Source organism: Dioscorea cayenensis, chromosome 10 (genome assembly GCF_009730915.1).
Source record: "Dioscorea cayenensis subsp. rotundata cultivar TDr96_F1 chromosome 10, TDr96_F1_v2_PseudoChromosome.rev07_lg8_w22 25.fasta, whole genome shotgun sequence".
NCBI classification, from domain to species: Eukaryota; Viridiplantae; Streptophyta; class Magnoliopsida; order Dioscoreales; family Dioscoreaceae; genus Dioscorea; species Dioscorea cayenensis.
In genome coordinates this window covers 21,414,268-21,428,508 of record NC_052480.1, presented here as the reverse complement: position 1 = coordinate 21,428,508, position 14,241 = coordinate 21,414,268, and positions in this window count along the sequence as shown.

Below are 14,241 nucleotides of genomic sequence, written 5' to 3'. Positions count from 1 at the left end.
GGGCTGCGCTCCTCTCTTTAAGTCTGATATTAAAGTGTCAACTTTTGATATTTAAACAGAGACATTATCTCTTAATGTTTTACTTACACATTTTGAGGAAAAAAACGCATTGTAAATAAACAAAAAGGTTAAACAACCCGCTTAGTATTTAAACAAATACTAAGGTATTTAAACAATAAACAATGATAGCTAAACAAAGAGACATTGTTTTTTAAACACAGAAAATTATAATTAAACAATGACAGTGATATTTAAACAAAATTAATTATATTTAAATGATTTACAATGTTATTTTCACTGTAATTCTGTTCTACATAATTACAAATTAATCTCTTTCCACCCCGTCCGAGGAATCCCCTTTCTCAGTGATGCCGGTTGCGGTACCTTCCTTAAGTATGCGGGTAATGTATTTTAGGCGCCAGTAAGGGACGTCTGCTTGCGGTAGCCGTAGTTTTTCATCGTTGAGTAGTTGTTTGATAAACCGCATGACATAGACGGTGCAGTCGACACTTCCTCATTTTTGCCTTGCGGTATCAGTGTCATGAATAAAAGAGTAAGTGAGGGCCACGGAGTCACCTAGGTCCATATCGACACAATAGTCAAATAGCCTCCGTTGTCGAGATTTAAAATTTGACGTTAGAATCCCGACTAATATAGCACTATTTATAAAACTCTAGTTATCAAAGCACTTACCATCTCTCCGGCGTCTCTCTCGTACTCCTCACTTTCGGCAGAAGTATAGTGCATGTATTCTTCCTTGTCGGTATCAAGAACGACCAAATGGAAGTGGCCATTCATGATGATTGGCAGGATGACTATGTCAACATCATGCAGGGTACTCGCGGAATCACCCATCATAGCAAGAGCCATTTTAATGGCATCCACCTGCTTGGACATGAATAGTGCCAGCGGTCGGGTGATGGAAGCGAGCTTCGCATATGGATACGGTACTTTTGTAAGAGATTTTTGGATTATACAAATGAATGCGTCCATCACATCATCTGCCAACATTTCCTTCCCATCCAGCAGCATGTATAGGCTGGATCGTGTTGAACTGACACAGTCATTCCTCCATACGACAGTCTTGTCATTAAATAGTAAAATATAAAGTTAAAGGGAGCCAATATAAGTTAAGTGGTAACACATATTTGTAAACAGTAACATAAATATTTAACTGGTGAGTAAAATATTTAAATGGTATCTCATAAAGTTAAATGATACCAGCTATATTTAAATTATAATGGAAATACTTGATACTCACGAATCCATCATGCAATTAAAGTAGATCTTTAATAATTCCTACTCGAACAAGTCGAGGCGCCACTATCCGGTGTATCTTCTCTTCCTCACTAGAAAGTTCATCCGCACTTGTTCATATTGTTGGTCAGCGAGGACCATACTGGCAACCGCAGCACTGGTTGTTCTTTTTTCGCTGACGTTGGCTTGCCCCGCGTAAGCATCATCGGCAGCTGTTGTTGAATGTTGTGGGAGAGTTTCTCCTTCCGATGTGGCAGTGTCGTCCGCCGGTATCCACTACAGTTGCAGCTTCTTCCGGATCAATTTCCTCAGACGTTGCAGTTGTAGCCGGCCGATCAACCGCAGGTGGTGCTGCTGTTTTCTTATCATGGGCCGGTGGAGGGAGAGACATTATTAATTTTCTTATGTTGCCAATTCTCTATAGCCATTGCCCTCTTCGAACGGCCGAGCCAATGTAGTCTTCGTCATCAAAATTTGGGTTTTTTCGGGTGGCGTCCGTGTCGTCTGCTTCATTTGTTTGTAAGGATGACGCATTCGCTTGTGCCCGTCCTTCCAATGCCTCCACTCGAGCAACAAGCCATGGGAACTCGATTAGCAGTACCTGGCACGCTTGTAGTAGACGTGCAGTAACATCGTCCCCAAGGGGGGCTGTAGCTGTCGGGGGAGGGGGTGGTTATGGGGCAATAGCATCCCCCGGGCAGATGGCCCGAATGAAGATTTCTTCATCCGCATCAGCCGTGACCAGCTCAAGAAACTAACATAGATGAAGAACACAATGTCAGTGAAAGCGTTCAATTTAAACAAAAAGAAATTGTTTCAAAAAGTTAACTCAAATATGTAAACGGTTGATGTAGTATTTTAAACGATATGTCATATAGTTAAACATAGTATATATTTATTAAACAATAATCATACTATTTAAACATAATACCTTTATTTTTAAACCAAGACTCATGATTTATTACCTCCATTCCTTCGAGCGATGACAATATGGCTTCTATCGTCGCTTGCTTCTGGTAACTATTTTCATCGTAGCACAGCATCCTTACGATCTTGCCAAATCGCACCTTCTTCTCAATGCCGGTCAGCTCATAAAACCATATTATCAGCACCACCGAGCAACTTTCGAGATACCCGTGTTCGTCTTCTTCCCGGTGCATCTCGCTTTCATATCGTCCCATGGCAGGTAGGTCATCGACATAGTCAACTATCCAGCTTAGAACTGAGCACGATGTGTTTAGGAAGAGGATTGTCCCCATGAGGTACACCATCAGAAGCTTGACAAAATTTTCTTCATCTTCCCGCTGCTGAACAAGTTGCGCAAGTCTTCTCTTTATGTAGTCTCTGTGTCTCTTGTATGTTTTAGAAAAATATCTATCTTCAAAAGCGGAGTGTGCTTTCTTCTTTTTCTGAAATATGACTGCATCTCCATCGCAGCGCAGTCCAAGAATTAGAGCCACATCTTGGGGCCTAAAACTTACCAAGCTTTCCCCTATCCTGAATTTGTTGGTGCGTCCATCATATCTCTGCAGCACTGAATCAAGGAGGGCCTTCTCTTGGAAGACAGCTTCAATATCGGTGAATGATGCAAACGGTGTCGTCCGGATTATCTCCCAATGTCGTCCGCTCATGTGCACTTTCAACTCAGCCATAGTCTCCACTACCGGTGTCAAGTAGCATCGCCCATTAACTAGGTTGACCGCCATAATTAGAAGCCTGCGAAGATGACCATAATTTAAACATTATGCATATTTATTTATGTAGAAGGTAATATTGTTAAATGGTGACCTAATGGTTTAAACATAAAGCAAAATGGTTAAACCGAAATAATATCTCTTAAATGATGCATCAAATGTTTAAATAAAACACCATTACTTAAATGCAAACCTCATTTTTAAAACGGTAACCATGTCAACATACAAAAAAAAAAATGAAAAACGAAATTGAAAATGAAAACAAAACCCTATCCGATGATTCTTCCTGCAGACTTCAATATCATCCAATAAACACAACCACAAAAAACAAAAAAACGCGGAAAATCTCTTTGTCTAACACAATCATTTATCATAAAAAAATAAAATAAAATAAAATAAAAACTAACGACACAATTGTGCCAATGGTGTCCAATACCTCAAATTGCAAACTGATAAAATGCCGAATGGTTGAGCGAGAATTCATCTTAGAGACAATGGTGGAAAGAGAAGAACTTTAAGACAAGAATGGTCAGGGCGAGAAAAAAAGTTAAAGAGGCAAAAAGAGAAAAAAGGTATAACCGGCGGCAATAATGGTTCTCTATAGGGATTACCCCCTATCGGTCACTTCAAATAGGCCATGTTATGAAATTCCATTTTTTCCCTTGAAAATGGTGGGAAAAAAATCACTCAATCACTCAATCACTTTGATCATTCTGCGGGAGGGAGGGAGTAACACAATTTATAAAAATGCAGGTTTATTATGGAGACTTTTTGTGGTATTGCTAGACACAACGGGGAGGGACGAGTGCTAATGTTCATGGGGCTATCTTCTTGGGAATCAGTGTTAGCTGAGATATGTGAGTGATGGGGTCTCGATATTTCCCTTGTCATCGTGAAGTTTATCACACCTGATGGACATAAAACGGTATGTATAGTAGAAAACGAGGTTGACTTCCAGCGCATGTGTCACGTGCACTCCATCTTCAAATGCGCTGTAGTCGATCTTCTTGTCGAGACAGATGATGTGTTGTCGCATCCTACTGAAAATGAGTTCTTCTCATTGTAAGATTCTTTTCTTTTATATTTATGTAGATGTTCGAGGTAATTATTGTTTAAGTATCCTAGTTTCTACTTAACTATATCATGTTTCCATTTAAAAACTGGAGTAACCGTTTAAATTATTTTGTTTAAGTTTAAATGTTTTGTTTAACATTTAACTTTAGTATTTTTCGTTTAAAATGTTTTGTTTTCGCTTAAAAATATTTATCGTCCTCGTTTAAACTGGCAGGAATTCAGATTCTGTGAGCGCTCCGGTCCCACTCCATGGCGACCCTGACGGTGTGGGATGCCTTCCTTCCTCGTCAGATCAATCAGAAGTGTTGTCATTGGATATCGGACAACATTTTCAAGGCATTGAACATTTCAAGGACGCACTTCGAAATTTCTCAATCAAACGAAATTTTGACTTCAAATTCATAAAGAATGAAAAACACCGAGTGACTATAGAATGTGCTGCCGATGGTTGTCAATGGCGCCTTCATGCCTCAAAAGAATATAATAAAATTACTTTCAGAATCAAGACAATCAACCCGTCGTATCTGAAAGCATCCAAAAAATGGGTAAGCACATGAGTGGTTCAGAAGCTCAAGGACCGGTCCTTGTATAAGGCCATCGACATTCAGAAAGACATGTTGCGGGAACATGGTGTCCACATTCCATACAAGCAGGCTTGGTTGGGAAAAGAGCATGCCTGGGTGATCCTCGACGGCAGCAACATCTCCAGCTATGATTTGTTGCTTTGGTACGTGGATAAGATGGTTGAGACAAACCCCAGCAGTATTGCGGCTGTGGAGAGAGACAGTGAGCATTTTAAACGTGCATTCTTTTCTTTCAGTACATGTATTGTGGGATTCAAGAGGGCTTGCAGGCCGTTACTATTTCTTGATGGTACCCATCTCCTTGGAAAGTATTGGGGTACTCTATTGGGTGCCACAGGCAAAGATGGAAACAATGGTTTTTCCCACATCGCCTTCGGTATTTTCGATAACGAGACCGATGCCAATTGAACTTGGTTCATTTTCCAAGTTAGGCGATGCTTTATACGATGACGGAGATTATCAAGAGATAATTACATTTGTGTCCAACAGGTCTAAGGGCCTTATCAACGCTATTGCGAGAATCATCCCTTCTTCCCCACATGCATAATGCCTTCGACACTTGGAGGTCAATTTTATGAAAGCCAACATCAGACTTGGGAAGGCAATGAGGGAGGAGTACTGGTTTATATACTTTCGCATTGCGTGGGCGTCCACGGCTAAAGAATTCGATGATACCATCAATGAACTGCATGCCACATCACCAGAAGCCCATTACTGGTTTATTCATAAATCGGATATGTCGCATTAGTCGAATTATCTGTTCAGAGGTGAACATTGGGGCGAGATGTATTCAAATATCGCAGAGTCATTCAATGCATGGATCAAAGAAGCTCGGCATTTACCGGTGACGAAAATGGTCTACTCCATAAGGTATTCGACTATTAATTTCATTTTCATTTAAGATTTCGTCTTATCCTTTAAAACTCTTCAGTACTGTTCAATTATCAGTTGTTGTGTTTAACTATCTAGCTTATCATTTAACTTATTAAATTACTGTTTCATAAAGCGTGTTTCTGTTTAAATATCAATGTGTATGCTTTAGCTTGTGTATGTGTTCATAGTCTATGTTGTACAAGTTCAAGTTGATGAGCATGTTATGTAATCGTCGTGAGCAAGCTAACAAATAGGAGACCTACTTATGACCGGACATACATTCGAAGATAGAGATATTTGTTGAGGATGGCCAAAATCTTCGTGTTGGCCGTTGTGTCGATGATCGTTATAAAGTGATTAACCAGTGCTCATACTCTATAGATCTTGCCATAAGAACTTGCTCATGTCGCAGATGGCAAGTTTATGGTATCCCATACAAACACGCTTGCGCTGTAATAATGCATACAGACACCAACGTTCATCGATTTATTAGTGGGTACTTCACTGTCGACAATTACAAACTGCCGTATAAGGAAGTTATATTCCCCATACCCGACAATGACAAGCCAACGGAAGGAAATTGTAAACTGCGTTTGTAACCGCCTGAGATAAGAAGGCAACTTGGGCGTCCCAGAAGAAAGAGGATCGAGTCTTAAGCGTCTGAGGTCCGTGAGTTACACTGCAGCCACTGCCACGCGTCCGGTCAACACTGATATTTAAACAATTACATTTTAAGTTAAGAAAACAAAGTCAAGTACACAAGTATACAGACTAGTAAATGAACACCAGTAAATTTACAATGAAAAATTTGTCATTTTCTAGTTAAACAATGAATTTAATTTAAATTTGTAACGACAAAACTGTTTTTTATATATTAAAACAAACAAGATCATGTCAATTCTATTTCCCCGCAGTCAAAGACCACCCTTTCTCCTTCATGCCGGCTGCACTCCCTTCCATAAGTATGCGGGCAATATACTTTACTCTCAGATAAGAAATGTCCGTTTGTGGTAGCCGTAGCTTCTCGTCGAGTAATTGCTCAATAAAATGCATGACATATATGGCGTAGTCGAGACTGCCTCTTTTTTGTCGTGGGGTTTCACAGTCGTGAACTGACTGGTACTTTCCGATCACTGTCTCTCTGAACTCCATATCGATACAAGTGTCGAATAGCGTCCGCTGTCGAGGTAAACAATTTGAGATTAGAATATCGATTATTTGTCAAACACTATTAATCAAAAACTCTATTTATCAAAGAAATTACCATTTCTAACGCTTCTTTATCGTACTCCTCACATTGGCATGAAGAATAATGCCTGTATTTTTGTTTGTTATTGTCAAGGATTACGAGATGGAAGTGGCCATTCATTATTATCGGGAGGATGACAATGTCAACATCATGCACATTATGTGTGGTATCTCCGATCATAGCGAAGGTTGTATCAGCCGTGTCTTCCTGCTTTGACATAAACAGCGCCAGTGGTCGTGTGATAGAGGCGCTTCTTATAAGGATATGGTAGTATGTTTAGCGACTTTTGTATTATGCATACGAAAGAGTCCATCACATCGTTTGACAGCATCTTCTTCCTGTCAAATAGCATAAATAGTGTTTTCCGTGTTGTGCTGATAGAGTCATTCCTCCACACGATAGTCCTGTGGTTAAACGGTAACAGACTGCGTTAAACGATAATGTTAATACTTAAATAATATTTCAAATATTTAAATGGTATTGCACATATTGAAACAGTAACTAAATAAATTAAACGGTAAAATATATGTTTAAACAATAACATAAAAACTCCAAACTTACTAGTCCATAGTCCATAGTATTGGTTGAACCGCAATTGTTTATGGTATTTTTTCTTCTTCGGAACAAAGTCTTTCCGAACTTCTTCATATTGTTGGTTGGCAAGGATCATATCTCTCGTTGTATTTTCAGTGGCGTTCCCTTGCCCCTCGTCAACAGTTGTTTTGGGATCATCATGAGGCACTGTTGTTGACAGTTGTCAGTGTTCATCACTAGCAACATCTTCATTCAATGCGGGCACGACGAGAGCATCAACCCGAGACATATCCTTACATGCTTCTTGTTGTTGTGGGATTGTGTCTGTCTTCGATACAGCACTGTCAATCGTTGGTTCGACCATGATTGTGATTTCATTGACGAGAGAGTCAACGATCTTCTCAACCGCGGCCCGGCAACACCATCAACGAGAGACACATCCTTAGCTGGTTCTTGTTATTCAGGGATTATATCCACCTTCGATGCCCCACTAGGGGCCGCCTGTTCCACCGTAATAGAGATTTTATTGACAACAGAGTCAACGATCTTATCAACCGCGACAATGGCAACATCATCTATGATCTCCTTCACCGTGACGGCCATGTCATCAACGGCTACAAACTCAATAACAGCATCAACCACCGATGGTGCAGTTACTGTTTCATTGTCAACAGGTGGTGGATAGAGAGGCATTATTGTCTTCCTCTTTTTTGCAACTCTCTTCAAACGTGGCCGTCTAGGAATGGCCATCCCGATGAAGTCATCGTCGTCAAATTTTGACACCTCGTTCGTCTGGGGTACTTCATTTGTTTGGAGGGACGACGTAGTCGATTGTGACCGCCCTTCCAATGCCTCAACCCGAGCGACAAGCCGAGGGAAATTGGTAATCAATATCTGGCACACTTGGAGAAAAGTTACAGTGACATTGTCGCCAACTGCCGTCGGGGGGTCAGGGGAGCTGCTATGGTCGGGGAAGCTGTGGCAATTGGGGGGATTGTCGTTGTCGTGGTCGGAAGGGGTGTCGCAATCGGCGGGGTAGGGAAGGGCTTCTCCGGCGCTAAGGAATACGTGCACGTGTTGGGCTGGAAGTAGGAGAATGGCGTCGCGCGCGCACGGAAGAGGTTGACCTCTTATCTTGCCTTCGAGCAAGTGGTTCCGGAGCAATAACATCCCCCCAGCGGTTGGCCTGAGCAAATATATCTTCGTCGGCATTCGCCAGGACCAGCTCAGGAAACTAACATATATAAACAAAACAATCTCAGAAAAATCATTCAATTTAAACAATAACAAATAAATTTGACAATTTAACTTATATATTTAAACGGTATAACAAGTTTTTCAACATAAAACATACTTTTAAAAAACTAAAGAACATATTTAAACAGAAACTACACGTTGTTAAACGCTAAATATTATATTTAAACACTAACTACTATTGTTAAACACATTGTTCATGATTTATCACCTTTTTTCCTTCGAGAGATGACAAACTGGTTTCTATCGTCACTTGCTTCTGGTAAGTATTTTCACCGTAGCACAGCATCCTTGGGGTCTAGCCGAAACGGACTTTCTTTCTGGTTCCGGTCAGCTCGTAAAACTAAATGTTCAGCGCGACCGAGCAACCCTTAATATACCCTGTATTGGTCTTCTTCCCAGCGCATCTAGCTTACACTCGAGCGGTTGCTTGTGGAATGTCCTCCATAAGCCACTTGTGTGTCGCCTGCGCCCATGCGTATCGGCCCATACCAAGTAGATCATCGACATAATCAATGATCCAATTCGGAACCGAGCATGAGGTATTTGGGAAGAGGATTGTACCCATAAGGTACACCATCAGGAGTTTGACAAAATTTTCCTCTTCTCCCCTCTGTCGAACAAGTTGCTCAAGAGTTCTCTTGATGGAGTCTCTATGTCTCTCGTAGGTTTTTGATAAATACCTCTCTTCGAAAGCTGAGCGTGTTTTCTTCTTCTGAAACATGACTGCGTCTCCATCGCAACGCAAACCAAGAACGAGGGCTACATTTTTAGGCCTGAAACTAAACAGGCTTTCCCCGATCCTGAATTTATTACTGTGGCAATCGTACCTTTGCAATAGAGAATCAAGAAGTGTCCTCTCTTGGAATACAGCTTCCAGCTAAGTAAATGCTGCAAACGGTGTCCTTCGGATGATTTCCCAATATCGAGAGGTCATGTGAACTTTCAATTCAGCCAAGGTCTCAACTACCGGTGTCAAGTAGCATCGCCCATTGACTAAATTTGACTGCCATAATCACAAGCCTAGGACAATAACAACACATTCAGCAGTATTCACAATGTTTTAAGTAGAAATAGAGGTTTTTCAACGGAAGCCATCCTCAAATGTTAAACATAGATATAATATGTTAAACAGTTATATAGTTTCTTAAACGGTAACCACGATATTTAAACTGAGACATACTTTTTTAAACTGAGGCATACTTTTTAAAACGGAAAGATCATTTGTAAAACTGCGACCATATCAAATGAAAGGGGAAATGTACATTATAAATATTAAACAAATCATAACAATCAAAAAACTATTTCGATCGTGTACACAGACGAAAATGTAAAACAAAACAAAACCCTAGCCGAGAAATCTCTCTGTAGAATAACAAAACCCCAGTCGAGAAATCCCCCTGCAGACTTCAATATCTTCCAATAAAAACAGAACCACAAAACAAAACCGAAAAATCTTTCTTTGTAACAGAATAGTTAACATAGAACCATAATCACGACTTCTTCAATACCTTAGATTGCAAACTGACGAAATGCTGAATACTTGCGCGGGACTTCTCCTTCGACACACCGGTAGAAAGAGAAAAGCTGAAATTACAAAGGATGTCCCGGTAGAGACAACTTCGGAAAAGGAAAAACTGAAAAGGCGAGTGGAGAAAAGACAAGTATACGGCTCCAGTAAAGTCGTCCCTTGGGATTACCCTAAGAAAAACTCCCACTTCCTCTCAAACGGCCGAACTGTTTGCAGTGCCACGACTTCCCATCCAAGGGGCAATTTCGTCCATAACATTTAAAAATAACTCCGTTAACCACCGTTACATGTTTTGGGGGTTTGGAAAACATTGAATTTAAAAAGAAGGGGTTTTTAGATATTGCCAAATTAAAAGGGTGTTTTTGATAATATTACAAACTTATGGGGTTTTTTTTTATAATTTCCACTTTTTATAATGATTTTTTATAAATAAGTTTATGTAAGTCACTGTTATGGTGGAAATAATTAATTAAAAATTTCTCTAGAGTCTAAACATGTAGAATTTGTTGATGTCTGTTGACTATAGTAAACTGATTTTTATAAACATTTCTAAATAACTATGGGCACCTTGTCACATATGTTACATGATTTAACCAACTAAGAGGAACGCCCTTTCTGTAAAACATTTATTATAATTTTTATTCTAACTAAATAATTAAAAAAACAATATCTTTAATCTAATTTTACGTTAAACAGTACAAATAAATTGATTATAATCATTTCATCGCTTACCTAATTTTTCACAAAATAGATTTTGGTGAAATTTAATTAAAATACTGAAATGCCATAACAATTTCAAACTATTTTCTAATTATTTCCTTTGAAAAAAATCTTACATATATAGAAAAATTAAAAATTATGTATTTATCTTTATAAATAATGTATTTGCATGTGACTCCTCATGAATCTAAGAAAAATAAATGCATGTAATTATATTATTTATTTGCATATGCATGCATATACAATCTTTTTATGGTATATCCATGCATTTAAAAAAAAAAAATTTAATGCAGCATCCATCGCCCTCATTCAATCAAACTGGCAGTCGCTCTCATTCGATAAATTCAATTAAATTTGATTATTTTTCTCCTTTGTGATATATATATATATATATATATATATATAATTTGTATAAATAATTTTTATACATGTAATTGTTATTTTTTATTTTTTATTTTTTATTTTTTATTTTTTATTTTTAAATTTTTATTTTTTATTTTTTATTTTATTTTATTTATTTTTGTATTTATTTTAAGCAAGAGAACAAACCTATAGCTCAAAGGACGTGCACTAAGTTAATGCTCTACGGCCTTCACCTTGAACTAATGGGGTTCGCATAATGAGCCCAACTTTTCATGGAATTAGTGCTTTTACACAAGTTTTGAACCCTCATCGTTTTTTACTTTTCTGAAAATACACTCAAAGCGAGCCGCTATAATTATATTTACATTTTTGATAACTTATGAGTATATTTAGTTAACTAAATAAAGGAGTCCCATAAAAATATGTGAAGTGACCACTTCGACAATTTTGCTCCACTTTTCATGAACCAAACAGTAATCTCTAAATCACATTTACTTTTGAATTTTTTTAAATATAGTTTAACTTTAAAAACTGAATTTAATAATTGAAATCACTTTGCTCCATAAAAATTCTATATATACATACCTAGCAACCACCCATCAGATTTCAACTTTGACTTGTTGTTTATCTTTAATGAACTGTGGACAAATCACTTGTCATGAGGGTGCACATGCATACAATTAATATTTTAGTATATTTGTGCCTTTATTATGCATGAGCTGAGTTTGAATCCATTTTTTTGACAGGACATGAACATCCAACGCAAAAGAAACGGTGCCAATAGACCAAGAGATCATTGACTAAACTATAAACCGATTTTAATAACAAAATATCATGTTTGGCTACCTCCTTTTATGATAAAGACTTCTTTTGAGGTATGATATAGGATGGAAAGCCTTTAATAAGAGCCTCAACACTATATTGTGAGGTACAATATAGGGTGGAAAGCCCTTAATAAGAGCCTCACCATTGCCTCTTAATGTTCACAGAAAAGTCGATAAAACTTCTCTTAAAGACAAACTCCCTGTGAGGTAAATACAATACAAGGTGGAGAGCTCTTAGTGAGAGTCTCATCACTATCTATTTATGTTCAAAGAGGGGTTGATGAAGACTTGGCTTGAAGAAAAACTCCTTGTGAGGTACAATGCAGGGTAAAGAACTCTTAGTGAAAGGCTCACCATTAGCTCTTGATGCACATTGAAGGATCAATAGAAGCCTCTGTTGAAACCTACTATGAGGTCTAATGCAATGACTACTACACTTTGAGAGCCTCATCATTTTCTCTTGACACTCATTAAAAAAAGGTAAAACTTAAAGAGATCGATGATTGATATGGTCTACCACTAGTACTTGACACTTGAGCTCGAGGAAATAATGCCAAGACCTTTTAGAAAAGAAAAGAAATACCCTTAACTAGTGGGTAAAAAGGTTTTTCAAATAGAGGTAAGAGCAAGCTTTTTAAATGATTAAAAAATAAATAAATTAGGTAATGAGGAAAAAAGATCCTTCTCTGACAATGATGCAGAAGGCTTCACAAACGTAAAACATTGAGGCCTTCAAATATCAAAATTATAAAAAGTCTAGTTCCTGATTTACTAATATAAGAAGATATTAACTTGACATCCACAAAATATTATAAAAACAAATAAGTCAGTGCTAAATCACATAAATTTATAAAAATTAAAAAACTTTTAAAAAAATGCATAATATATTCAAAACTTCAAACCTCTGCAATGATAAGAGAATGGAAGATAATATTTTTCTAAACTCGAGAAGAATATGAGAAAATCTCTAAAATCTCAAATTTATGAAATAATAATATAAAAAATTAGAAGAAGGCAAGTGCTTAAAGTACAGTATCTAATGACTTTCAAATAATAACAATAACAATACCTCATTAAGTATTTCATATTTAAACCTATATGCATACAAACACAAACAGAAACTTATGTATATATACCACTATAAAAATAAAATTTTAAAAAGGTTTAATTACCGTACAGGTCCCTATAATTATGTACTTTCTATCTTTTTAGTCTTTCTAATATTTTTTAGTACAATTAAGTCATCATATTTGGTCGAGTTGGGTCATTCCAGTCCACGATAATATTTTAAAGTATAATTAAGTCCTTGCAATTTACACATGTCATCTACAGAGTGGATTAGAATGACCCAACTCGACTAAATATGATGACTTAATTGTATTTAAAAATATTGCAAGAATTAAAAGAGTAGAAAGTACACAATTATAGGGACCTGTACAATAATTAAACCTTTTAAAAACTTTAGTAAAAAAAAATTAAAATTTTAAATTTTAAATAAATATTATATATTTTTATTTTAAATAATTTTAAATTAAAATTAAAATATCAACAAAACCTTGTCCCATCTAAATCTAAAAATCTAGACTCAAATATAAAAACCGTATAATAAATTGGTAGTTATTCACTTGAAAGGACAAACAGTCACAGTAGTTTGGTTGGGTTGACATGCTCATGTATGTTAAAAAGCATATGACTTTCATATATATTTAATAATTAGTTTTTGATGCGTAGAGAGATTAATTGAAAAAGGAAAAAAACAAGAAAAAAAAAAAGAGAAGAAGAGAAAGAACTAGAGCAAGAAGGACATTCAGAACTTAAGAAACATAGTTAACTCTTTCAAATCCGGTTAACCAATTAATTCAAAGATCTTCGGAGAATTCAACACTTCAGATGCTAAAGTGGAAAAAGTTTTGAAATCTCAATGTTCCTCCGAAGGTGAAGAACTGCATTTGGCGAGCACTCCATTCATGTTTTCCCACTTATCATAATCTGCAAAATAAGTGCGTTAGTGTGGAGAACAAATGCCCAATGTGCCCGGCGCTGGTTGAAACTGAGCTTCATCTCTTCTTGCACTGCTCCTTTGCAGATTGTTGCTGGTAAGATTTGTTTGGTCATTCCTTGGGTATCACTGGAAACTCCCTTCTCAAATGGTTCGCAGATGTTCCAAACCTAGTCCTTCTTGACACTTGAAAAGATTTGTATGATTCTCTGGGGGATTTGGAAGAGTCGAAATGAGAAGGTTTGGCAACAAATCCGGTCTCCTCCTATTGTTGTGGTAAAAGAA